Source organism: Cervus canadensis, chromosome 26, assembly GCF_019320065.1.
Source record: "Cervus canadensis isolate Bull #8, Minnesota chromosome 26, ASM1932006v1, whole genome shotgun sequence".
NCBI lineage: Eukaryota > Metazoa > Chordata > Mammalia > Artiodactyla > Cervidae > Cervus > Cervus canadensis.
In genome coordinates, this window is record NC_057411.1 from 46025683 (window position 1) to 46050451 (window position 24769).

The window sequence follows — 24769 nt, forward strand, 5'->3', positions numbered from 1 at the left end:
GCTTGTTCCAGGAATCAGTGCCTCTCAAAATTACCTACCCCAAACAGTCAGAAACACAAGTTGGAGCTACCTCCACACCTTCCCTCCTCGAACACAGAAACACACATACACACACTTAAACGCAAAACTCAAGAGAAATTGAATATATTCTGTTCTTATTTTAAAGTGATTGTTTTAACTATGGGAGCTTATCAGAATCATCTGAAGAACTTTTTAATCTTCAAAACGCCCAAGCCAGAGACCTCTCTGTTAACAATCTTGCATCACGCAATCACTGACATCAAGGTTTACACAACCTTGCTCTCTGATGCAGAGAGAATTAGACTAAAGGACCCCTGTCTATCACTCTAGATTTCCCCAAGGCATGGAAGACTTCTCTCTATGGAATTAGAATTCTCCCTTTTAGACTGTAAAGGCGTGTCAGTCAAAATAGCTTTGAGTATTTCTAGGGTAAGACATGGAAGGTTTCAGTTCTCAAAGAATAAGTTCAAGAGCTCTACGGAGGTGGGAAGTGGGGAGACAGGACTATTTCCCCAGCCCCCTGTAAGGTGAGTCGAGTCAAAAGTACTGTCTGAGCACTCTCAGGGAAACAGAAAGTCACTTTTCCCAGTGCTTTCTTTCTTCCAGGAAAATATAAACCCATTGAGTTGGTCACTAGTTCATTCCGCTTCACTTGAACAATGTGAGCAGGGAATCTCCTGAGAAACCTCTCTTGGGTGCAAAGGCCAGCTGAGTCCCATCAGCCACCCCTCCCAGTGACACCCAACTGTACCTGATGAAAAGCTCTGGAGCTTCGTGCATCAACCTTCTGGTTTTGCAGGACGGCCGCAGTCGGATGATTGGCAACATGTGGGCACATATCCCAGGAAAACGCTTTGGATTTTAAACTCAGGGACCTGTTTTTCAACTTTTCCAGGTCCACGCTGCCTCAGGTCAAGGTTATGGGGGCGTGGGGATAGTAAGAAGGATCAGAGATGAGTTATCTTCTTTTCTCCTTTTCAATCTCAAATCTGGCAGGGTTTACAGACTTCATGGGCGGGAGAGATAAGAAAACCTCAGGAGCTGACAACCATCCACTCATTGGGCACTTACGGTGAGCTGACTCCTCTTTGAACTGCTGGGGAAATACATGAGAACAGTCCCTGCCTACTTTTTTTTATAATAGATTGGCACAAACTTTTCTAAATTTTTTTTTTTAATTTGGCTGCACCGGTCTTGGTTGCGGCACACCGGACTTTCTCTTGCGGCATGCAAATTCTTCGTTGTGGCCTGTGGGAATTTAGTTACCTGACCAGAGGTCAAAGCTGGGCTCCCTACATTGGGAGCATAGAATCTTAGCAGTTGGACTACCAGGGAAGATCCCCCCAGTCCTTGACTTCTTCGAGCTCCCTGCCTAGGGAGAGAGAGAGACAAGGACACAGCTGGATTTTAAAGCACTCAGCATCCTTGCAGACACCTAGGCAGGAATGCAGCTGCCCCCAAATCAAGCAGCCCAGTGACCTAAGAGCCACCCTGCCTTCCTCCCCAACCTCCCCTCGCATTCCCCCTACCTTTCTCTCTGGGCACATTTATTTCGTACTTGTTGCTAAAAATCGCGAGGCATTTTCTCTACTCCAGGCCTTTGCATTTGTTGTGGCCTCCGTAGGAAAATACATTTTCCCCAGGTTTTGCCAAGTCTGCCCCATTTTTGTCCTTCAGCTTGTTTGTCTCTTCCTTGAGGAGACTTTCTTTGAAGTCTCCTCCAACTCAGAAGCTACAGGTTTTACTTTTACCATTTTAATTCCTCTTTAAAACTTTTAACACGGTGAAAAAAACAAAAGGGCTGGACTTTTAACTGAAATATTTTGGCAATTCATTTGTAACTCCTGCTTTCTCCAGCCCCTGGCAATCAACATTCCATTCTTGGCTTCTATGAATTTGGCTGTTTTAGATCCCTCAAATGGTTAAAAGCATACAGTGGTTGTTTTTCTGTGCCTGGTTTATTTTGTTTGGCTTGTCCTCAAGGTTCATCTGTATTGTTGCATACTGCAAAATTCCCTTCTTTTTAAGGGCTGAGCGGTATTCCACTGTATGTATAGACCGTATTCTTTATCTGTTCATCTGTTGATTAAGATTTAAATTGTGTCCACATTACAGCTATTGTAAACAAAACAATAGCTTTTGATTGTTTTGTTTGTTTGTTTTGTAAAAAAAAAAACAAAAACAATTTTTCTACGAATACTGTTGTTGTTGTTTAGTCACTAAGTCAAGACCGACTCTTTGCAATCCCATCGACTGCAGCACTCCTGTCTTCCCTGACCTTCAGTATCTCCTGGAGCTTGCTCAAACTCATGTCCATTGACTCAGTGATGCCATCCAACCATCTCATCATCTGCCCCTTTCTCCTCCTACCCTCAATCTTTCCCAGCATCACAGTCTTTTCCAATGAGTCAGCGCTTTGTATCAGGTAACCAAAGTATTGGAGCTTCAGCTTTAGCATCAGTCCTTCCGATGAATATTCAGGATTGATTTCCTTTAGGATTGTCTGATTTGATCCCCTTGCAGTCCAAGGGACTCTCAAGAGTCCTTTTCAATACCACAGTTCGAACGCATCAATTCTTCAGTGCTCAGACTTCTCTATAGTCCAACTCTCACATCCATACATGACTACTGGAAACACCGTAGCTTTGACTATAGGGACCAAGGAACACAGGAGTGCTAAAAATAGAGAGGACTGGACTCTTGTTAAAGGCAAGAAGACAGGTTTATTCCCATGACTGCTGTAAGGCAGTCTCCAGCGGAGACTGAGCTCCACTGCAACTAAGGCATAGGGGGCTGAGGATTTAAGGGAGACAGCGAGGGAATATAAGAAGGGTGTTAAGGGAGCTTAAAGGGAGACCACCAAAAAATGGAAAATTGCAGGAGGGGAGTAAGTGGAGAACTACTGAAACTGGCTTGGCAATGTGGCACATTCTGCCCTTCGGCACTATTGTGTTTTCTTGAGTAAAGACTCAGCCCAGGGGTGACCTGTAAGGACACCGCCTACTGCAGGTAGAAACCAGACAAACGTGTGGTCAAATCTCCCAGCACGTGTTCAGTTAAGTCCTTTGTGCCATGTGGGAGTTCATAGTTTTCAACTGTACTTAAGGTGTTTTGCTTTTTTATTTTATCAATATCTAGAGTTAATTGGAGTCTATAACTTCTTCCTAAATAGGATGAACTCTAATCAAATTTTAAATTCTCACATTCCTTTGGTCTGCTTTCAGTTACCAAATCTGAGATTTATTTATCATATATTTTAATAATCAAAACACTTTTATTCTTTGAAATACATTTTATTGTTTTTTGTTCTCTCTTTTCGTTTTTTACCCCGTATCTTCTTTTTAGATTTATTTTGGTTTGTTCCATCAAGTGCAATTTCTAGCAATTGTTTCAGTCACATTTAAGGAATGGCGAAACATCCCAGTCACAGAAATGTGCTTATTTTAACCTCTCATTTTTGAATTGAACAATATTTTGACTGTGTATAGAATGTTGATTAAACAGTTATTATTTTCCTCTCCCATTCAATGATATGGATGAGAAGACTTATGCTAATATGATTCTTATTCTGTAGAGAAGCTTTTCTCCCTGCTTGTCCAAAAGGCTTCTGGACTTCCTCTTTTTTGGTGGCCCATAATTATTCTACAATATTTCTGGATGTGGTTATTTTATATCCCTCCTGCCCAATACCCAGTAGTCCTTTTTAATTTAACTCATGTATTCCTGAAATAGAATATGTATCTTTCATTATTTGTTGACTCTTTCTATCTATCCTCTGCGTTCTTTTCTTCCAGAACCCCTCTTAGAACTTCCTATTTTTAATCATTCTTTAACGTATTCATTTTTGCTAATTAACTTTGCCTTTTAAGAACATTTGTCAGCAGCAATTTTCCAACTATGAATTCTCTTCTCAGTTCTGTACAGTCTGCTATTCAGCACATCTACTAATTTCTCCTTTTAGTTCAACAACTTTCTATAACTAAAGTCTCCAGTCGAGTCTCTTTATTTGAATTCAGTGTCCTTTCCCATCTCTCTGTATTTGCTACATTAATTTGATATCCTTAGTTCTCACAACTAGAGTTGGTTGAGTTTGCTGACTTGATTGTTAGACTGACTTTCTTTTTTTTTTTTATACTGACTTTCTTAAATGTTGCCTAAGTCTTGGTTTTCTGCTTGTCTTCGTATCTTTGATCAGTTGCCAATTTGTGAGCTGGATAATACTACCTGTTACCAGTGATGATAAACTAAAAGTGGAGGTACTATCAGCTAGGAGGTCACTAGCTAGTCTTCTAGTCATTTTTGTTGTTTAGTAGGTAAGTGGTGTCCAGCTCTTTGAGACCCTCATGACTGTGGCACACCAGCCTCCTCTGTCCTCCACTCTCTCTCAGGGTTTGCTCAAATTCTTATCCAGTGAGTCAGTGATGCTATCTAACCATCTCATCCTCTATTGCCCTCTTCTCCTCTTGCCTTCAATCTTTCCCAGCATCAAAGTCTTTTCCAATGAGACTGTCCTAGGGACACCTTATTTCCCTTGAGGGTGACCAGCCACCCAGGGGCCTTTTGCCTCTCAGGTCCAATGCCTCCACTTACTGCTTCAGTCTAGAGACAGACCCTCCTGTCCCCACCCTCAAGGATAAGGTGTGATGGCAGTGGGGAGGGCAGGGACCAAGCCGTCTGGACTCTCCTACCACAGCATTGTAGAAGCACTTGGACTGCTAAGAGCTCCTTAGAGCTCTCTCATGCTCCAGTATCCAATCCTCAGCCTTTAGACAGAGTATCTGAAACCACTCCCTGCTGGGAACAAGCTCCCCAGGGTGGGGTTAGGGCCACAGCCTCATCAATTATTCATATCCCATCTGCCTCCAGCCTTTCAGAAATTCCTTATCATTTCTGGTCTAAGGAGAATAATCCCTTTTGTCTTATAGTACTGTTATAGACAATTTTCTCCTATATACTTAGAGGAGGAAAAGGACATTATAGCATACGCTCAGTTTATCATCTTAATAGCATCTTCTGGGTTTAATTTGCAAATTTGTTTTTGATTAATAGCTGTACGAGAACTATAAGCATAAGGATATATATCCAATTTATTTGTGCACATTTAAATAATATTGCAATTAAAATAATTGAACAACATAAGGAAATCACTATGCATTAGAATATTCTTGGAAATGATGCCTATATATTATTTCTGTTGGAGAAATATAGTCTGGGTTCTTACTTGAGAACTTACTTCATCTAGAGTTGATTGAAATATTGCAGAGGGAAACACTAAAAGCAATACTTCCCCTGCCTCAGCTGTAAAGCCTTAACAACAGAAGCAACACAATTGTTCATGTCCTCTGTAATGACCCCTACCTTCTGGTTGAAGCAATATATTTTGGTCCTGCCAATCTCCTGGCCAAGCAGAACAGGTAGAAGGGAGGGAAAGAAAGCTGACCAATAAATGATAGGGCTTACGTAATATTTTCAGCATGCCAACTAACATTCAAACACATTACATTGACTTGTCCTGACAATAACCTAGATGCCTTGATGTCAGAGAGTTGGGTATTAACCTCCATTTTACAAATGAGAAAACCAGAGGCTCAGTGAAGTCAAGTGACCTGCTTGAGGTCCCCAACTACTCTTGACTAGGAAACCAACGTCTTTTACAAGGTGTATCAGTTAGCATCCCAGCAGGACACAGATGACATGCTGAACTTAGGAGAGTTCAAGATGGTTTAGTCAAGGGTTTGGACTTCCCAGGTGATGTTAGTGGTAAAAAATCCACTTGCCAATGAAGGAGACTTCACTGTTACCTGGGTCACGAAGATCCCCTGGAGGAGCGCATGGCAACCCACCCTAGTATTCTTTCCTAGAGAACCCCATGGACAGAGGAACCTGATGGGCTACAGTCCATAGAGTTACAAAGGGTCAGACATGACTGTAGTGACTTAGCGTGCACACACACAGTAAAGGGATTACTTAAACGGTGCAATGGAGAAGGAAATGGCAACCCACTCCAGTATTCCTCACTGGAAAATTCCATGGGCAGAGGAGCCTGGCATGCTACCGTCCGTGCGGCTGCAAAGAGTCAGACACGATTGAGTACAACACATGCAAATGGTGGGGCAGGGAGTAGAAAAATGATCAGTGCAGGCCGCCAAGCCAGTGAGAGAGAGCGGTCCCCACCACTAGGCTCAGTGCAACAAGGAGGGGAGGTGATTATTGCACGGATTCCTAAACTTTTGTCAGTCTGGGGGACCCAGAAGACCCCAACTCAAGAATAATGTTTTTAAATGAATTTGATAAAATACTTAGAATTGCCAAAGAAGCCAATTCTATTAAAAAATGATGCATAACATATTCAAATAAAATATGTCTGTGATGAGTGAATGAAAGTCATTCAGTCGTGTCCAACTCTTTGCAGTCCATGGAATTCTCCAGGCCAGAATACTAGAGTGGGTAGCCAATCCCTTCTCCAGGGAATCCTCCCAACTCAGGGATCATGTCTTCTGCATTGCAGGTGGATTCTTTACCGTCTGAGCCACTAAAGAAGCCCCCAAATAAAGACATGTTGTATTAAACCAAAATTCTTCCAAATAAATAAATAAAGGTGTGTTTTTATTTTCTCCATTAGCATTTACAGACCTTCTGAACTCGATCCACAGGCCCCAGACTAACAACCCCTTGGCTACGGGAACCCAGAAGGAAAAAATAATGCAGAGGCCACGTTGGAAAGAGCAGTGGCCTTTGGCAGAGGGACACACATCCATGCAGCCAGCCCAGGGAAAGGCCACCAGGAGGGAACTGGATAATACATACCCCAGTGTCCTTCGCTTCTTCTGTCTGATCACACGTGAACTCTCCACTTTGGTGTAGTTCATATAGGATGCCTTCCCAAGGCAGAGAGCAGGGTGAAGAAGGCTGGAGAGGGAACCTAGGGGCAACTCTTCAAAATTCTGAAGATCTGCCTAGTTTTGCACTCCACTTACATGCAACCTACCTCTTTGCTCCAAAGTGGCAACTGACTTATTTTAGTTCTAGAAAGTACTCAACTGCTTCCAACTTCAAGAGACACCCCCCACCCACAACCCCAGGGAAATTTTGCCTAACCATCATGCATATCCTATTATGCTTTCTCATTGAATAAGCTCATTCCCATTCCATATCAATAAATGCATCATTTACATAAGTATTTGTTTAGTGTTTTGGACCAAGGGGAATAATATTTGGTGGCTTGTACAAAGTGGCTCAGCTAGTTAAGAATCGGCTTGCAATGAGGGAGACGTGAGTTTGATCCCTGGGTTGGGAAGATCCCCAGGAGAACAGAAAGGCTACCCACTCCAGCATTCTTGCCTGGAGAATTCCATGAACTGTAAAGTTAATGGGGTCGCAGAGAGTCAGACACGACTGAGCGACTTTCACTTTCAACAAAAATCCAAAGCCGAAAACAAAGGTTTCAACATAAATACATTACCATGTGTAAAATAGATTGCTAGTGGGACATTGCTATATAACACAGGGAGATCCGCTGGGTGGTCTGTGATGACCTAGAAGGGTGGGATGTGAGGGGAGTGGAGGGAAGTTCAAGAGGGAAGGGACATGTATACACTTATAGCTGATCACGTGCTTATAGAGCAGAAACCAGCACAACACTGTAAAGCAATTATCTTCCAATTAAAAATTTTAAAAAGATATGTAACTGATACATTTATTGCTTTTACTACAGAACAAGAAGTCCCAAAGTAGGCAGGATAGGAATAACTACATGGTACCTTGTGATCATGTTGTGGCTTCATAGGCACAGGGAACAGTGTCTGCAAACCTATGGAGGCTTGAGGACCTCATCTTTGCAAGGCATAAAAACAGGGAATCATTATGCTGAGAAGATAAAATGTGGTGAGAGATGAAAGGTGGGGAGGGACGGGGAGCAGGTTCTGAGTGTCTGCAGTGGGTTGGGTCAGCCTCAAAGAGAGTGATTCATGTGGGAAACTGGGTCACAGCAGTTTCTGATGAAGGCAAGGATTAATGGCGATCTGTGTGTTACTGTTCTTATTTAAAAAAAAAATTAATAGTATGACTGTCTTCCTTAGGTCTGATGCCTGTTCCCAGCTTGGTCTCTCATTTAATTACCCGCAGAGGACACGAGCACTAACATGATTGTTGCCTCCACCTAGTTTGTGACTCATGATGGGAGTTTCTGAATAACAACAGGTCCTTGTCACCCCGAAACCTCATCTAAGATCAGGCTTTGGGAAAGACAGGCTGAAGACAGTCTGTGCCACCAACACCTTTGTTGACTACACCTTCTCTCCTTTTTGTCTCATTTTCTCTCTTTCTTCTTTCCCTGTATTTTATCTTTCCTTCATTTTTATTCCAACTCAGGCTAGTGATGTAAATGAAAACTATGTCACATGGCAAAGATTTGACCAAGTCCTCAACAGGCAGTCAGCCAGCCCAGCAGATGGAGAAGACAGAATCTAGCTTAGGGTCACCTGCTCCTCATCCCTACTGGATGGCTTGAACTTGCTCAGCCTACTTGCACCTCGGTGGGCATAAAATAGAGCAGGGCCGTATGGTACTTTCCCCCCTGTCCTCTACCTGCCTTTGGTCTGTGGAAAACTTCAGTCGAAGAATAAGTTTAATCAGAGAAATGAGAAAATGCAGAAACAAAGGAGAATAGTCAAAGGAGACCAGAGAGTCATAATGTAGTCATCGAGCATAGTCGAGGACGTTTCATTCCTTCTCAATGGCTGTAGATAAAATTCTGAGCCATCTTATAGATACTGAAACCCCCACCAGGAGGAAGAAGTTAGCTGCACGATGGCCAGGCTGCAGTCATGACATAAACTGCTACAATCCTGAGAAGTGGCCTCAAGGAAATGCAAACAAGACAACCCTGGAACTGAAGAGTAACTGTACCTAAAACCACTAAGATGACACTGGTCAGACCATCAGCGATCAATCTGAAGATGACTGGCAGAGCTGACTGTGCTGTTTCATCATGTAACGCCCTCCCCCTTTCTATAAAAGCTCTGATCCCCTGCTTGTCATGGGAGATGTCTGCCCTCCCCTCCCCAGCAAGCCCCACCCTCCAGCTGCTGGCATCTGAAATAAAGCGAACTTTCCTCTCCACCAACCTGGCCTGTTTATCGGCTTTTGAGCAGCAAGCAGCCAGACTCCACATCTTTTGGTAACAGGCTCACATGAATAGTTCTAATCAATGGAAGGTAGGGGAAGCAATGTTTTACCTCCAGTCCGAAGGACTTCAAGTGCATGGGCTGTCTCTATACTCTTGCTCCTCCTTTGTCACTTGGCAGGATTCAGAGGAGGACCCCAAGAGTCTCAGAGAAGACAAACATTGGTAAAGAGAGGACACTGATCCACAGTGACTGTGCGCAGCAGAGAACACCCAACCTTACCCCCTCCCAATTTTGAAATCCTTTTTTATAAATTTTTATTGGAGTATAGTTACCTTACAACTTTGCATTAGTTTCTGCCTGTACAACAAAGTGAATCAGTTATACTTGTGTGTGCACATGCGTGTGTGTGTGTGTGTGTTAGTTGCTCAGTCATGTCTGACTCTCTGTGACCCCATAGACTGTAGCCCATGAGGCTCCTCTGTCCATGGGATTCTCCAGGCAAGAATATTGGAGTGCGTAGCCATTCCCTTCTACAGGGGATCTTCCCAATCCAGGGATCAAGCCCAGGTCTCCTTCATTGCAGGCATATTTTTCACCATCTAAGCCACCAGGGAAGCCCCCAGTTATACATATATCCACTCTTTTTTAGATTTCCTCCCGTTTAGGTCACTGCAGAGCTCTGAGTAGAGTTACCTGGGCTATATAGCAGGTTCTCATTAGTCATCTATTTTATACATAGTCGTCAATAGTCCATGGAATTTTCCAGGCAAGAGCACTGGAGTGGGTTGTCATTTCCTTCTCCAGGGATCTTCCTGACCCAGGTCTCTCACATTGCAGGCAGATGCTTTATCATCTGAGCCACCAGGGAAGCATAGATATGTTAATCCCAATCTCCCAGTTCATCCCACTTCCCCTTCCCCCTTGGTGTGCACTTTTGTTCTCTATGTCTGTGACCCTATTTCTGCTTTGCAAATAAGTTCATCTGTACCTTTTCTAGATTCCACATGTAAGCAGTATTATGCGATATTGAAAATAAGCAGCAGGCCATGCCCTCACAGTCTGATGGGTATGGGGCCAGCTTATCAAACCCCCTCAAGCTCAGACCTCCACGGACAGTTTCCATTTTTAAGCACTGGCCTCCTGGGATTAAGGTAGGCAGAGAAGATCCGAGATTATTGGAGGGGTGAGGGAGGGAGGAGGGAAGACAGAACATCCAGAGTCTGTCCATCCTGGCCTGGTCTCAGACTCTGAACAAGGTTGAAGATAAGATGATCTGATGAGCTTTTCGATTCTATTCCATCTAGGCCTTGCTCAGGGGAGAAATGTCGACAGACTTTGCTCCTAGTACTACAGATACATGGAAATAAAATGGTTGGCTTCGGATGTCAGGGCCAAGAAGGACACACTGGGGATATAGTGTCACTTAGAAAAAAATCCTGCAAAGTGAAAGCTGAAATGAAAGTGGCAATTTCAGTACTTTGTACCACCTGACTTATTAGTTCTTGTTCTACCTGAAATCTAGGAAAGGTACTTTCTGGGTCCACATCTTTTTAAAGCTTGTTTGAGCAACTCTTTTTATTATTTTTAAATATAGAGCACACATAGATTTCAAACTTTAAGTGTCCTTTTCATCACTGCTGCTAGAAATAAAAAAGCCATCCAGCTGTTCCGCCTGTTTGTACCAAGTTGAATCTCTTCTGAACACTATGATTCTGATCCTGCGAGACAGTGCAGATGGACAGAAGGGCCAAGCAGGAAGGAGACAGTGACAACTCTGAATTTTCATTTTTTTTTTTTTAAGTTTAACTAGTTTGGGGTCAGATTTGTTTTGGTTGAGAAAATACTACCCTTTGTCCCCTGTAGAGATTTCCACCCTAAAAGTCCATTGTTTTATTTGTTTGTTTGTTTAGTTTTGGGGGTGGAGTTTGGCTCCACCAAACATGGCATGTGAGTTCTTAGTTCACCTACCAGGGATTCAACCCATGCCCCAGCATTAGAAGGGCAGAGTCCTAACCACTGGACTGCTAGGGAAGTCCCCAACAAGTCCACTGTTGCAGGGAAGAGTCACTGACACAGCATCATGTTTATCTAGAGAAGAGAAGGGAAAAGAAAAGAGTTACAGGTATTTAGCATGTTCTATCTACCACATGCTCTTTATTATATAATCATCAAGACAACCCAGTGATAAAGGAATCCTTTCTTGTAGCGTCTACAGAATAAGACACCAAAGTTTAATTTAAGGGACTTACCCAAGGTCATATAGCTGTGAAGGACAGAAAAAAAATCTAGTTTACCCTGACTTGAGAATTCACAGCAATAAGTTACCATCAGGGCTTCCCTGCTGGCTCAGTTCTAAAGAATACACACGCCAATGCAAGAGATGCGGGCTCAACACCTCGGTCAGGAAGATCCCTTGGAGAAGGAAGTGGCAACCCACTCCAACATTCTTGCCTAGGAAACCCCATGGACAGATGAGCCTGGTGGGTTACAGTCCATGGGGTCCCAAAGAGTCAAACACAACTTAATGACTAAACAATGACAAAGTTGATATCACCAAATATGCAATCCAGTCATAGAGTTTTTAAGAAATGGCCTAAGAAGATAAAACAGGCCATATACACACAAATAATGCAGTCAATCTCACCCATAAATACTGAATAAAACTAACGTGAAGTGACAATCAATTTTAAGAATGTGTCCAGGAGGTGGTGAGATCTGAGGAGATTTGAGCCTGCTCATTTACGGATACTATTAATTTGTAAACATCATTAAATGTGAATATTGCAACATAGGATATTATAGTATTTTGCTGTGAAAGCTATGTCATGTTCTTTGCTTTATTTATTTTTATTGAGATATAGTTGATTTACAATCTTGTGTTAATTTCTGCTGTACAGCAAAGTGATTCAGTTATACATATATATTTTCTTCTATATTCTTTCCCACCATAGTTTATTTCAGAATGCTTAACATAGTTTCCTGTGCAATGCTTTTTTCTTAATGAATTTATTTCAAAAATAAATCGAGCTCATTGCTCATTGCCTTTAGGCCTGAGTAATCTTAATTAAATACAATTCTTGACAGATTTATACACAAAGCTGATCCTTCTTGGATTCAATTGTATATGAATTCACCAAACACTTACTGAATACCTCCTAGGTTTTAGGGTCAAGATGCTAAGGCTTTGTTCTCAAGATACTTACAGTCTCACAGTCAGAAGAAAAATAAATATACAGTCATAAAATAACATGGCAAGTTTTATGCTAGAGATTATGTATGAGATACAGGATCCAGACAGGCGGTTCCCATGTCATTAGGGAGAGGTTTCATAGAAATAGTGATGTCGGGAAAGTCTCTGAAGGGTAAGGAGGAAATAGCTAGGTGGACAGACTAGGCAGCATATCACAGGTCAAGGCAGAAGTGTGTTGAAAAGCTCAGAGAAGCGACAGATTGTGCGGAGTCTTGACTAGTTTATTGGGGAGTGGCAGAAGGCGCAGTTGGACAAGTAAACTGAAGGTAGACCAGAAGGATGAGCTCTGAATGCCATGGGCCTAGTAGACATGCTAAAACTGCCCTTTCTCTCCTTACTTTTAGAGAAGGTCATCCATGGGACTGCACATTTAAGGTCATGCTTTGCTTTCTCTTTCAAAGTACTTTCTTTCTCGTCGTCCCACCACCATCTGGGCTCCTTCTGACATGTGTCTTCACTAGAGAATCAGACATTCACTTGCTCAGTCGTCTGCAGTGTGGTTTTACAAGTGAGAGTCTCTGGTCCCTCTCTCAGAACAGACACAAACTCTGATGGCTGGTTATAATGCCTTTCTCCTACATCTTTCATATTAAAGACAGTTCTTCAAGCTCTAAAAGAATTCCAGCATTTACAAAGTACTTCGTGACTTCTGAGGGTTGCAAGATGCTATATGTGAGATATGGTGGCAGAAGGCTAAGAGGCCTTGAAAACAATATCCTTCGTGAAACAAATTAGAAAACCAGGTCATTGCCACCTTTCATGGTCTTGTCAGAAGACAAGAATTAAGGCAGGATATACTGTCAAGGTCATTTCAGATGCTATTATTCTTCTTGTGAAACGATAATGATAATAAAAATAGCACCTTTTTTCATGACTTACACATTTTCAGAACTCATTCATCTATGATCTTCCCTGAATAGCTGATGGGGAAGGTGAACTTGGAGGACCAAAAATGCTCCCAACCAGACCTCATGGTTAAATGATATTTTAAGTGGGAGATGTGATATATGGAACATTTTTTAATCCATCATTCTGGATTTGATACCAAAAGATGGTTTCATGGACAGCAACGTCAACCTCCATGTTTCTAAACTTGAAATTTAGGTACATTCCAAGAATATCCTATTATTCCTATATAATCTATTATTTTTATTTGCTTATAAAATATTTAAAGCTATTTAAATTTTCATCTTTTTTTCTACTATGGAAAAAAACTTTTAAAATTTGTCATTTCCCCCAACATACTGTAAATTTTTTTCATTTGTACTAAACTTGCCCTTTTATACTTGCAAACAGTAGTCCATAGTTATTAATGATTGCAATTTCACTACTAACAAAGAGAATGTGTTTCAGAGACATACTCACTTGAGATCAACATAATAACTAGAGACAGAAATTATCTAGGAGACTTGGAGGAACTTTCCAGAAAACCATGGATAGGACCAAGAACTAGAAATCTTGCAAATTGTGCAAACTTTGGGGAGAGAGGGAAGAAGGTAGGACTTAGGTAATGTATCCTTTCCCCAGGTGTACTCTGTGGAACCCACTCTGCTTCAGGTTTTATGGTCAAATAAATTGGATATAGCACCTAATGTATCATATTAGACTAGCAAAGACTCCGAGAAGTCCTGCAGTAGAGTACTTTGCAAATTTTATTTAATCCAGAGTTTTTCAAACTCTTTGACCACAGATACTATGGTTTTTTCGGATAGTTCTGCACGAGGCTTCTACAAAACACACTTTGAGAAATGCTACTTTGAAGCTGGAGAAAGTGTGAGAGAGCCTGACCTATACTTTGGGAGAAAAGGTGACCCACCAGCACTCCCAGCAAAAGCAAAAGATTATTTTACAGTATTTTCCTTAGAAGGCTTTTAGAAACACGCACAGTAAGGTATCTAGGGAGAAGAGTTCTGATGTCCACAACTCACTTCGAAATGTATCCAAAATAAACTGAATTGATGTTTGCACAGAGGGATAGACAGATACATGGTAAAATAAGTTTAGTAAAATGTTAATTGTAGAATATCTGTGATATGTATACAGCAGGTATTCACTATAATTTTAAAACTTTTCTTGATGTCTTGTTTTAAATTTAGATAAAACGTTTGGAAGAGAGAGAATACCCATGTGATCAACACTTGTATGAGGTACAGCTCCAAAGGAGGTGGTCAGCTTTCCATAACAGTTCCCATCTGTTGACTACATGCCAAGTATCACACTGCATACCTGACAGGTGAATGTTATCTCATTTAATGTTCAAACCAAATGAAAGGGAAGTTTGGGGATCCCTGTTTTAATGAGGAGACAAGACTCGGCAAAGCTGAATGTCAGGACAGAATTCACCTTTGTTAAACCATGTTTTTTTAAGCGGTGTGTAAAAGGCGCCCTAATTATGATTCTCATTTTCCCATTGCATTCTCCACTCAGGAAAATATGGCAATGCCTAGGGGAATTTTCCCCCTCCCTCCAGCCACCAATCTCTCCGTAGTCTTCAGCTCTACTTTATAGTTGAGTTATTTTATGGTTAAGTAGGAGAAGCAGTTATTTTATAGTTAAGTTGTGGGAGAAGCAGAAAAGTAGAAGTGAATTATCTATCCCAAGAAGAGCCAAGATTAACTCTGGGACAGGGAGAGAGGGGCAAAAAGAAAGAGGGAGAAGAAGGAAAAGATAATTTGGAGGACACGGATTGTGCTGGAGGAGATGGAAATGAACTCTCGAGACAGTTTTAGGAACAAGAGGAATGGAAGGAAATAATTTACAATACTGTGGTCACACATAGATGAGATTTTCTTTAATATTTTTTGAGAGATGCAGTGTAGATTGAGGCTAGCTTGGTGCCTTTGTTTTCTGTACTGTCTTCCTCAGAATGTGACATTTCTTTGCCTTATCTTTTCGGAACTGTGTGTAGGAAGCAGATTTCTCTTACTAAGAAGAAGGCATTCAGCCATGGCATCTGTGATCATGTGACTTTGGCGCCGGCCCAGACGATGGAAGGGATGCGTGTTGGGAAGGTACAGGCAACGATGGGGGACAAGCACCCTCCTCTTCTTCATACAATCTGGGAGCTTAAGCTAGCCAGCCACAGCAACCCTCACCACCATAACACCAGTCAAAGTGGTCTTAACTGCAGAGAGCTTTGGGTAACTACCCATGGGATTCCTCAAGTCACCATAAATGGCAACCCACTGAAGTACCGCTGGAAGCATGTCATCAAAATCTCTGGGTCTGGAGAAGACAGGCCTGCCCTTAACCATTTAGCAAGACTAGACCCGGCTTGGTTTCTGGCTGCTTCCAGCCTGCAACCCCAAAAGATAACAGAGTCTTTAGCCCGACTGATGATTTTAGGTCTTTATGTTGAGCCAGGAATTTAGAATCATGTACTGAATATAGTTGGGCCTCTGAATCCAAAGGTTCTGCACCCCCAGTTTCAACCAACTACAGATCAAAAATAATTGGAAAAATGAAAAAACTCCAGAAAGTTCCAAAGACTTGTATTTGCTACATACCCACTGGCAGCTACTTACATACTATTTGCATTATATTTACAAATTATTTATATAGCATTTGCATTGCATTAGGTATTGTAAGTATCACAAGTAACCGAGAGATGATTTAAAGTATACTATATGGGAGGCTGCCCATCTATCATAGGCAAATACCACACCATTTTATATAACGGACTTAAGCATCCTTGGATTTTGGTATGTGGGAGGGAAGACTGGTACCAACCCCCCTCATAGCTCAGCTGGTAAAGAATCTGCCTGAGATGCAGGAGACCCGGGATCGATTCCTGGGTCAGGAAGATCCCCTGGGGAAGGAAGTGGCAACTCACTCCAGTATTCTTGCCTGGAGAATCCCATGGACAGAAGACCCTGGCAGGCTACAGTCCATGGGGTCACAAGAGTCAGACAGGACTTAGCGACTAAAAAGAGAGAGAGATACTTAGGGAGGGCTGTCTTGTCTTTAAGCTACGCCTTTCCAGTAGAAGCAACCACCCACTCACACAGTCTTAGAATTTCTTATTCCAGGCTCTCTGGCACCTTCTACCAGTTGCGCACCTTGCCTTCAATGAGCATTTTATTATTACTGACAGCGCCTGAAAATTGGATCCATGGTTTTGCCTCCTCCTGGCATATTTCCAGAGTTCTATCCCTCATCTGGAGCTGGATTTTCCCTTTCTGTGACCCTGACCTGGCCAAATAGTCAATCCCAATCTTACCCATGCAGAGGCCAAGAGCAGAGTTGGTGGCAGAACCTGCCTTCGCAGCTCTTAGGAAGACCTCTCTCTGCTGTTCCCTGCTGCTCCCAGGGACACAGGTCACTCAGCAGAGTCAGCCTCTCTCCATTTTCCTCTCCGTCTCATCTTAGTCTTGGTCTTTTCCACAAGACTCCCATGTGATGTGGTGAGTGCCTGGGCCCTCTGGGAGGGTAAGTTCACAGGTACTGGAAGGGGCCACGCACAGGAGTTATTCTCGTTCTCTGGGGGTTGACCCTAAACTCTATTTTGATTCCTCCGCACGTCAATGAATTAGTGAGCTATATCTCAGTGTGAGTCTTCAGCAGGAGACCCAGAAATACGGAAGTCTAAGAAAAGGACCACTCGGATCTCCTCGGGAGAGGCAATTGATGGATTGGCAACCCCAGCCCCACGCTTCAGGATCCACCCCTGCGTCCATGGTGAGGCCACACTTTCACCAGCGAGAGGATGAACACAGTGGCATCCTCTAAAAGCCCTTTACTCTGTGGCCCAAGACTCCTAAGTCAAGTGACTTTGGCTCATGGACTCCCCATCTGCCTGATCAGAGCTGTGTAAGGCTGCTCTGCAGACCTAGAATCTTCCTAGCCAGCCCTCCATGCTTCCCTTCTCCTTCCCAGGGTCAGGTCTGCGTCTCCATTTCAAGGTTCTCTGCCTGCTTCTGCTCCTCCTCTGTTCCCAAAACAGGCGTTTCTTGCCCAGAGTTTCTTGCACATTTGAACTTATCTGGACACTTGCTTGGCTAGTGTCTGAACTAGTGTCTGAACTGAAGGTCTGAACTCCATGGCTATCCCAGATAGACTGAGGGAGGGGGCAGAGAAAGGGGAGGAAGGAAAGCTGATGGAGGGTGTTGCCTTGGCGACTGTGGTGGTCCACCAGAGGCTTAGCCCTAACGGGTACCTTCTGAGAAATCATGCAGCTCAGCTCAGAATTCTATCACCTGTTTCTCCTTCCCCTGCCTTGGGGTTACTCAGGAAATTCATCGTTTTGCAGGTAGTACATCCCGAAGCCTGTTCTGCCTCTCCAGGTGGCTAGATGGGGCCAGGCAGTCCACTCCAGAGCCCAAGCTCTTCATCACTAAGCTATACCCCCCCAGTGTGTTATAACATCTAAAAGCTTGACTTTGAAACCAACCGGATGTCCAAGGGTTACTTTTATTTGGTCACAAATTAGAAACACTTTGGCAGTGAACACCTTTCTTACTGCAATATCTCATATGGACAGGGTGGAAAATCTATCCAGCTAGCAACTGTTACAAGACCATGAGTGCTTGCTAGCTGTGTGACCTTGGAAAGATGACTTAAGCCCTCTGGGCTTCCGTTTCTTCATAGATCAAAAGCAGATAACCCGTCTTCCAACTCCACAGAACCATTTCGAGGACATGCCTGAGGTGGTGCAGTTGGTAAAGAATCTGCCTGACAGTGCAGGAGACACGGGAGACTCAGCTTCAGTTCCTGGGTCGGGAAGATCCCTTGGAGAAAACGGCAACCCACTCTAGTATTCTTGCCTGGGAAATTCCATGGACAGTGGAGCCTGGCAGGCTACAGTCCACGGGGTCGCAAAGAGTCAAACACGACTGAGCACGCACATTATGCATCTGAAGAACTTTATAAACTGTAAAGTGCTATCCAAGAAATGGATTATGCTCCTGGAATAATCTTGACCTTTCTTCCTACTTCCCTGCTCTCTGCCGTTTCTGCATACTTTGTCTTGTCTGTCCTTCCCTGCACCCACCCCCACTGTGTTCTAGGCGCTTCCTCTGATTACAAAACTGGTTTCACAATCTCACCAGGACAGGTTGTTTCATTCTATTCCAACCTAGTCTAGATAACACAGATTTAAGAGTTTGTAATCCATCCTTCATTGATCAGTGTTCTTGGCTCTTACACGCTTGCCTGAACTCCATCCCATTCAGTCATAGCGTCAAAGGCTTAAGAACAATGACTGGTTTCATCTCTCTCTCATACCAGCTGGGAAGCTTTCTTTTAACCCGCTCCTCCTAAAGTGGTCCCTAAGTTTTACTGGGCTTTTTACCTCTCCAAGACTCTCATGAGGGCTAAGGCTTCTCTCTTCAGGGAGAAATAAAAATAAAAGCACACACCTTATGTACACACACATGTGCACACAGGCACACAGATGTACACACATTCACAAACCAGGTACAGTTCTGGGGGGATTCACGGGTCCTCACAAACACCAGGACTGTGGGTGCAGGTCTGAGGTGAAACATGGATCTCTGATATCAGATAGATCAAGCTTTAAATGCTGATTGTAAAATATTTTAACAATGATCCTGGCCCACAGTAAACGTTCAACAAGTAACAGCTATATCATTAAAATAACACAGCATCTCCAGAAACATTATTCAGTCCCAGGAAACGTTCAAGAAAAAACCCGGACAGCTTAAAACAGAGATTTCAGTTTCCTAGAGAAGAGAGGTTTACGTTCAACCATGGAGGAGCCTAGGGCAGGTTCTCCCCCTGCTGGCCCACGGTCAACTTGCATCCTTGGTTTTGATTGCCCTGGGTGTGGGCGTGGTCCTTGGGAAGGCAATGGGAACTGAGGTGGGAGATGAGGAGTTAGAGGGCCTGTGGGCTACTTCCCTGGAGCCAGGGAACAGACTGGAAAAGCTAAAGACAGGGACGTGTGTCTCTCCCTTTGTTTCTCTCCCTTTTCCTTTTTTAAGCCCTAATTATTATATTTGCTGAGCACATTCTTTCTGGGTATCTGCTGTGGGGAGATGGCATGATCCCACATGAATAAGATACAGCCCTGCCCACAAACCCTGGGTCTCACCCTTAGGAAGCTTGCCTTTCCTTTCTGACTTAGAGTTTCATTTGGAATCAGAGAGCACAGATCCACACTGGATGGCTTAATGATTCAAAGCAGGGGCTTTGAACTCTGACTCACAGCCCTGCCCTTGCTCATGGAGTGATGGGGTCACTGGGCCTCTCTGAGCCTCAGTTTTCCCATCTATAAAATAAGGTTAATAACAGCCTCCCTTACCCCTCTAGCATGGTTAGGCAGATTTGTAAACAGTAAGTTGGGTGCATGGTAGAGGGTTTAGCAATAAAAAGAACTTAAGTGGTAGGTTTTTGGGCTTCCCTGGTGTCTCAGACAGTAACAAATCCGCCTGCCATGCAGGAGACCAGGGTTCAATCCCTGGGTTGGGAAGTGATTAGCGTTATTTTTATTCTACTATAGAAATCAATAATCAATAAAAACCCTTTTTTATTTTTAAAATTCCACAATAATACTTGCTTGTTACGTAAGGTCAATCCACTTGGAAATTGCTAGCATTCAACCAGTTTTGACCTACAGAGCTAGCACATTTCCCTATGGTGGTGATTTAGTCACTAAGTAATGTCTGACTCTCGCAACCCCATGGACCGTAGCCTGGTTCCTCTGTCTATGGGATTTTCCAGGCAAGAATACTGGAGTGGGTTGCCTTTCCCTTCTCCAGGGGAATCCTCCCAACCCAGGGGTGGAACCCAGGTCTCCCACATTACAAGCAGATCCCTTACCAGCTGAGCTACCAGGGAAGCCCTAGGAGTGAAGTCTTGATCAAATCAGGTTGTTGCTTTTTTAGCTTAATCTGACAAGCAAAGGAGGGGTCAAATTTTCCCAGCGGGTAGCAGGGTTATGAGTGGAGCACATGGACACTGAGATCATCACTAACATCCACTCTGCTTGAGAGAGATGTCCTGTTTTCTGTAGGATTCCAGCAGCAGCTGTAGCTAGCCTTTCCGCCTGGCCCTCCCCAGGGGCAGAGTGCTGACTCAACAGGTACACTTGGCTTTGGCGAGTGAGGGATGTGGCCTTGGCAAGCTGTTTCATCGGCTCCTTAAGATGAGATGAATTGTTACTTTGACCTTATAATTTCCCAACCTCTCTGGGTAATCAGGATTCGGGCTAGAGCACAATCTCTTACTGGAGTAAAACTGTGGTAGAGTTAAACCCGCTGTCTCTCTTTATTGTCCCAAGCATTTTGCCAACATCAACAACTCCTTGCTATTTTTGGAACTGGAATTGTTGCTATCAGGGTATGCACAGCCTAGCATGGCTTAGCCATGCATATCAGAAGTTTCTTAAATGTACAGAAGCTCCTGTTCAGAGGCATAGAGGGAACTGTGTCCAGAAGGGTCTGTTTTTCAGTCTTCTGGCCTCAGGGCTGATGAAATTCTCATCCATGTAGACATGGCTTAACGACTGTGCTGTGACTTACTATAGATGCTCACTTGGTTCCCGCCACTCCAATGAAAGAGTGGATGTGGCGGTGTAAGAGCACAAAGCTAGGAGACCAGGGCCCTGGGCCCTAACTCTGTTAGCTGAGTCGGCGACTCAGAGCAAGTTACCCATTCTCTCTGATCTGTAGTTCCCCGAGAGAAAGAGCAATGGATTTGAATCAGGTGATGGCTAAATTCTTTCCGTTATTGTTTTCAAGCTCTCTATACCTAACAGTGTTCTTGCCTTGAGAATCCCAGGGACGGCGGAGCCTGGTGGGCTGCCTCCGCACAGAGTTGGACACGACTGAAGTGACTTAGCAGCAGCAGCTGCAGCATACCTAACAGAAATCCTTTCTCCTCATTCGCTGAGTCTACGCACTAGAAAATAGAAAGAATTCAAAGGTCTAAGGGGGAACTAGAAATTATGAGAATTGGCTTTGTTCATTAAACACACGATAAAGAGAATAAAGAGGCAACATAGAGAGTAATTCATGAATCAGACAAATGATGTATACCCAACATATATAAGAAAGAAAGAAAAGTGAAGTGGCTAAGTCGTGTCCGACTCTTTGCGACCCCATGGACTGTAGCCTAACAGGCTCCTCCATCCATGGAATTCTCCAGGCAAGAATACTGGAGTGGGTTGCTGGTTCCTTCTCCAGGAGATCTTCCCGACCCAGGGATCGAACCCCGGTCTCCCGCTTTGTAGGCAGACACTTAACCGTCTAAGCCACCAGGGAAGACCCAACATATAAAAAGAACACCAATACACCAACAGGCAAAAGGGCAGATAATTTCTACCTCCCCTAAAGCATTAAGTATTTCAACCGAAAGGGATATAGAAATAGTCCATAAATTTGATAAAAGGTACTCAATTTCATTAGTTATCAAGGAAATACAAATTAAAACCACAGAGACACCTTACACTCATAACAAGAGCTAACATTTAAAAAGATTGATGAGGCCAAGAATTAAAGAACGTGAGGGGCAATTGGGATTCCATATACTGCAGGTGGGAGTATAAAACGATACAACCATTTTGGAAAATGGTTTGGAATTATCTATGAAGCTAAACAAGTATATTATTTGTAACCCAGTAAATTCACTTTGCCGACTTCCCTGGTGGCTTATTCCGTAAAGAATCTGCCTGCAGTGCAGGAGCTCAGGGTTTGATCCCTGAGGTGGGAAGACCCCCTGGAGAAGGAAACAGCAGCCCATTCCAGGATTCCTGCCTGGGAAACCCCGTGGACAAAAGGAGCCTTGTGGGCTACAATCCATGGGGTCACAGGAGTTGGACATGACTTAGCGACTAAGCCACCACCAATTTCACTTCATAGGTATGCACTCAACAGAAGTTCACACACATATCTCTCAGAAGACTTATGCTAGAGATCAGCTCTATTACTAAGTAGCTAAAAATCTGAAACCTACCAAACTTCCATCAGTCGAAGAATGAATAGATAAATGTGGTATATGTTTACAGCGGAAGCCTGAGCCGTAATGAGGATGAACAAAACACACGTAAACACAACAACTGGGAAGAATTTCATAATATAATGAAGAATATAAGGAAAGAGACACAAAAGAGAGCATGCTATGTTATTTTATGTACATGTGCTTCGTCACTTAATTCTGTCCGGCTCTTTGCGACCCCGTGGACTGTAGCCTGCCAGGCTTCTCTGTCCATGGAATTCTCCAGGCAAGAATACTGGAGTGGGGAGTACTTCTCCAGGGGATCTTCCCAATCCAGGGATTGAACCCGAATCTCCGGCATTACAGGCAGATACATTACCACCTGAGCCACTGGGGAAGCCCTCCCATTTTATATACATAAAGCTCACTAATACATGAAGCTGCCTCTGCTGTTAGAAGTCAAGACAGCAGTTTCCCTTGGAAGAAGGTGATGACTGGTCACGGGGACATGAAGGGGCTTCTCAGATGTTGGTAATATTCTGGTTTTTAATCCAGGTATTAATTACAGAAATTTGTTCAGTTTGTAAAATTTATTGAACTGTGTAGTTATTTGTATTGTAACTTTGGATGTATTGGTGTATGATACACCAATTAAAAATGTTTTTTAGCAAAAAAGTTGTAATTTTCATATTTTTTTTATATTCTTTCCCTAATACCATCAGAAGCTTTTTAAAACTATGCTTCTGTTGACCATCCTCTCTGTCTCATACAACCCAGCACTTGACAACATGCTATTTTTTCACAGTTTTCTAATTATTTTATTTTCTTTAATATTGCAATGTCCACTGCATTGTGAATTCTAATACGTGGAAGCTGTGTTTTTTATCTCTATCCTCAGGCACAAAGTAAAAATGTCAACTCTGCCAACCTGTTGTTCAGATCCCATACTTGGTGGGTCAATATTCCCATGCCATACTGTAGTCCTCCTGGTTTGTGCTATACTTGTCCCATTTGTTTGTAAACCTGTCAGTTCTCCTTACCCGTGAACTTCCATTCTATAGCATCTGCAGGAAAGCCAGCACTTTTATCTGGATCTTGCTGGCTTCACGGTTCAGTTCTGCACAAATTCAGTGGTTGATCCATGTTGGATACTCTCTGAAGCCCCCAAAATATGTGTGTGTTCACTTGTGTCCAACTCTTTGCAGCCCCATGGACTGTACCCCACCATGCTCCTGTGTCCATGGAGTTTTCCAGGCAAGAACACTGGTCCGGAACCAAGGGAGCAAACCTGCCTCTCTACCGCCTTCTGCATCGGCAGGCAGATTCTTAAACTCTAGCGCCACCTGGGCAAGTGCCCCAAGAAGTTACGAAATTGAGTCCCCAGCCTCAGGAGTGGGGCTGGGCCATTGAAGACAGGCTCCGAAATAGAACATGTCTGGTTGATTCATTCGCTACATGGAAACAAAAAGAGATAGTCAGCTCAGCCATGGGTAGCTCAGAGAAGTCTTCCAGGGCAGAGAGTTTTCCTAGAATCCAGTCCTGAAGGGTGAGTCGAATTTGACCAGGTGAAGAAGGAAGAGTCTTTTCAAGCAGTGGAAACAGTGAGGGCAAAATCAGAGAATCACAAAAGAGCAGAGCATTCCCGTGTATGAGGGTGCATGTGTGTGTGTGTGAGGGCTGGGGAACAGAATTCTAATAACCAGTTGGGTACTTCTGGATTTTAAGCAGAGGGATGGGAAGGAGAAAAGTGAGCAGGGACAGTATTTGAAGCTAAAGAGGTGAGTAGGGGCTAATTGAGGGGCCCTGCATCTCAAGCTGAGGAGCTTGGAGCCAGAAACATAGGACAGGGACTGGCAAACCATAATTGGGAGGCAAATCTGATCCTCTGCTTGCTTTGTCAACAAAATTTTACTGGAACATGGCCACAACTGTTGATTTATTGTCTATGGCTCTTGTTGCATGACGATGGCAGAGTTAAGCTGTTGCTATAGAGACCACACATCCAGGCCTTGATAACCCTCAAAGTAGAAGATGATGAGCCATTGAGATGTTCTAAGCAGGGGCCTTAACATGTGTGTCTCACCCTGACACAGCCTTGGTCCATGCTATGGAATGGAGGTGATGTATTTTGCTTATGCCTGAGAAACATCATTGAGGGCCGTCTCAAGTTGAGTACCGTACTTTTGAGCCCAGGACCACACTGAGTTCATCTCCAAACCTACAGAGATTGATTGATATAATGGTACACAATCGGGGAAGCAGCTGGACCCCAGGAAACTCAACAGGGTTTGAACTGAGGTGGAATCCAGCAATCTTGGGCTACTATCCTCCAACACATGGGTTTAAGTTTAGGGAGCTGTATGAAATATACTCTTTCCCTCTTTTGAGTTTGGCAGCCGACTGTTAGAAAATCCTAGAAAAAGAGAAGGGGGCAACAGAGGACGTGATGGTTGGATGACATCACCGACTCAATGGA

General features: G+C 43.4%; 1 long non-coding RNA gene across 1 annotated transcript; it reads left to right on the forward strand.

Moving 5' to 3' along the window:
- Positions 1–1006: 1006 nt before the first annotated feature.
- On the forward strand, positions 1007–18137 carry LOC122428465. The gene is made up of 4 exons (XR_006265719.1): positions 1007–1093; positions 14496–14632; positions 15308–15410; positions 18021–18137. It is a non-coding gene; the product is annotated as an uncharacterized LOC122428465 (long non-coding RNA).
- Positions 18138–24769: the final 6632 nt, after the last annotated feature.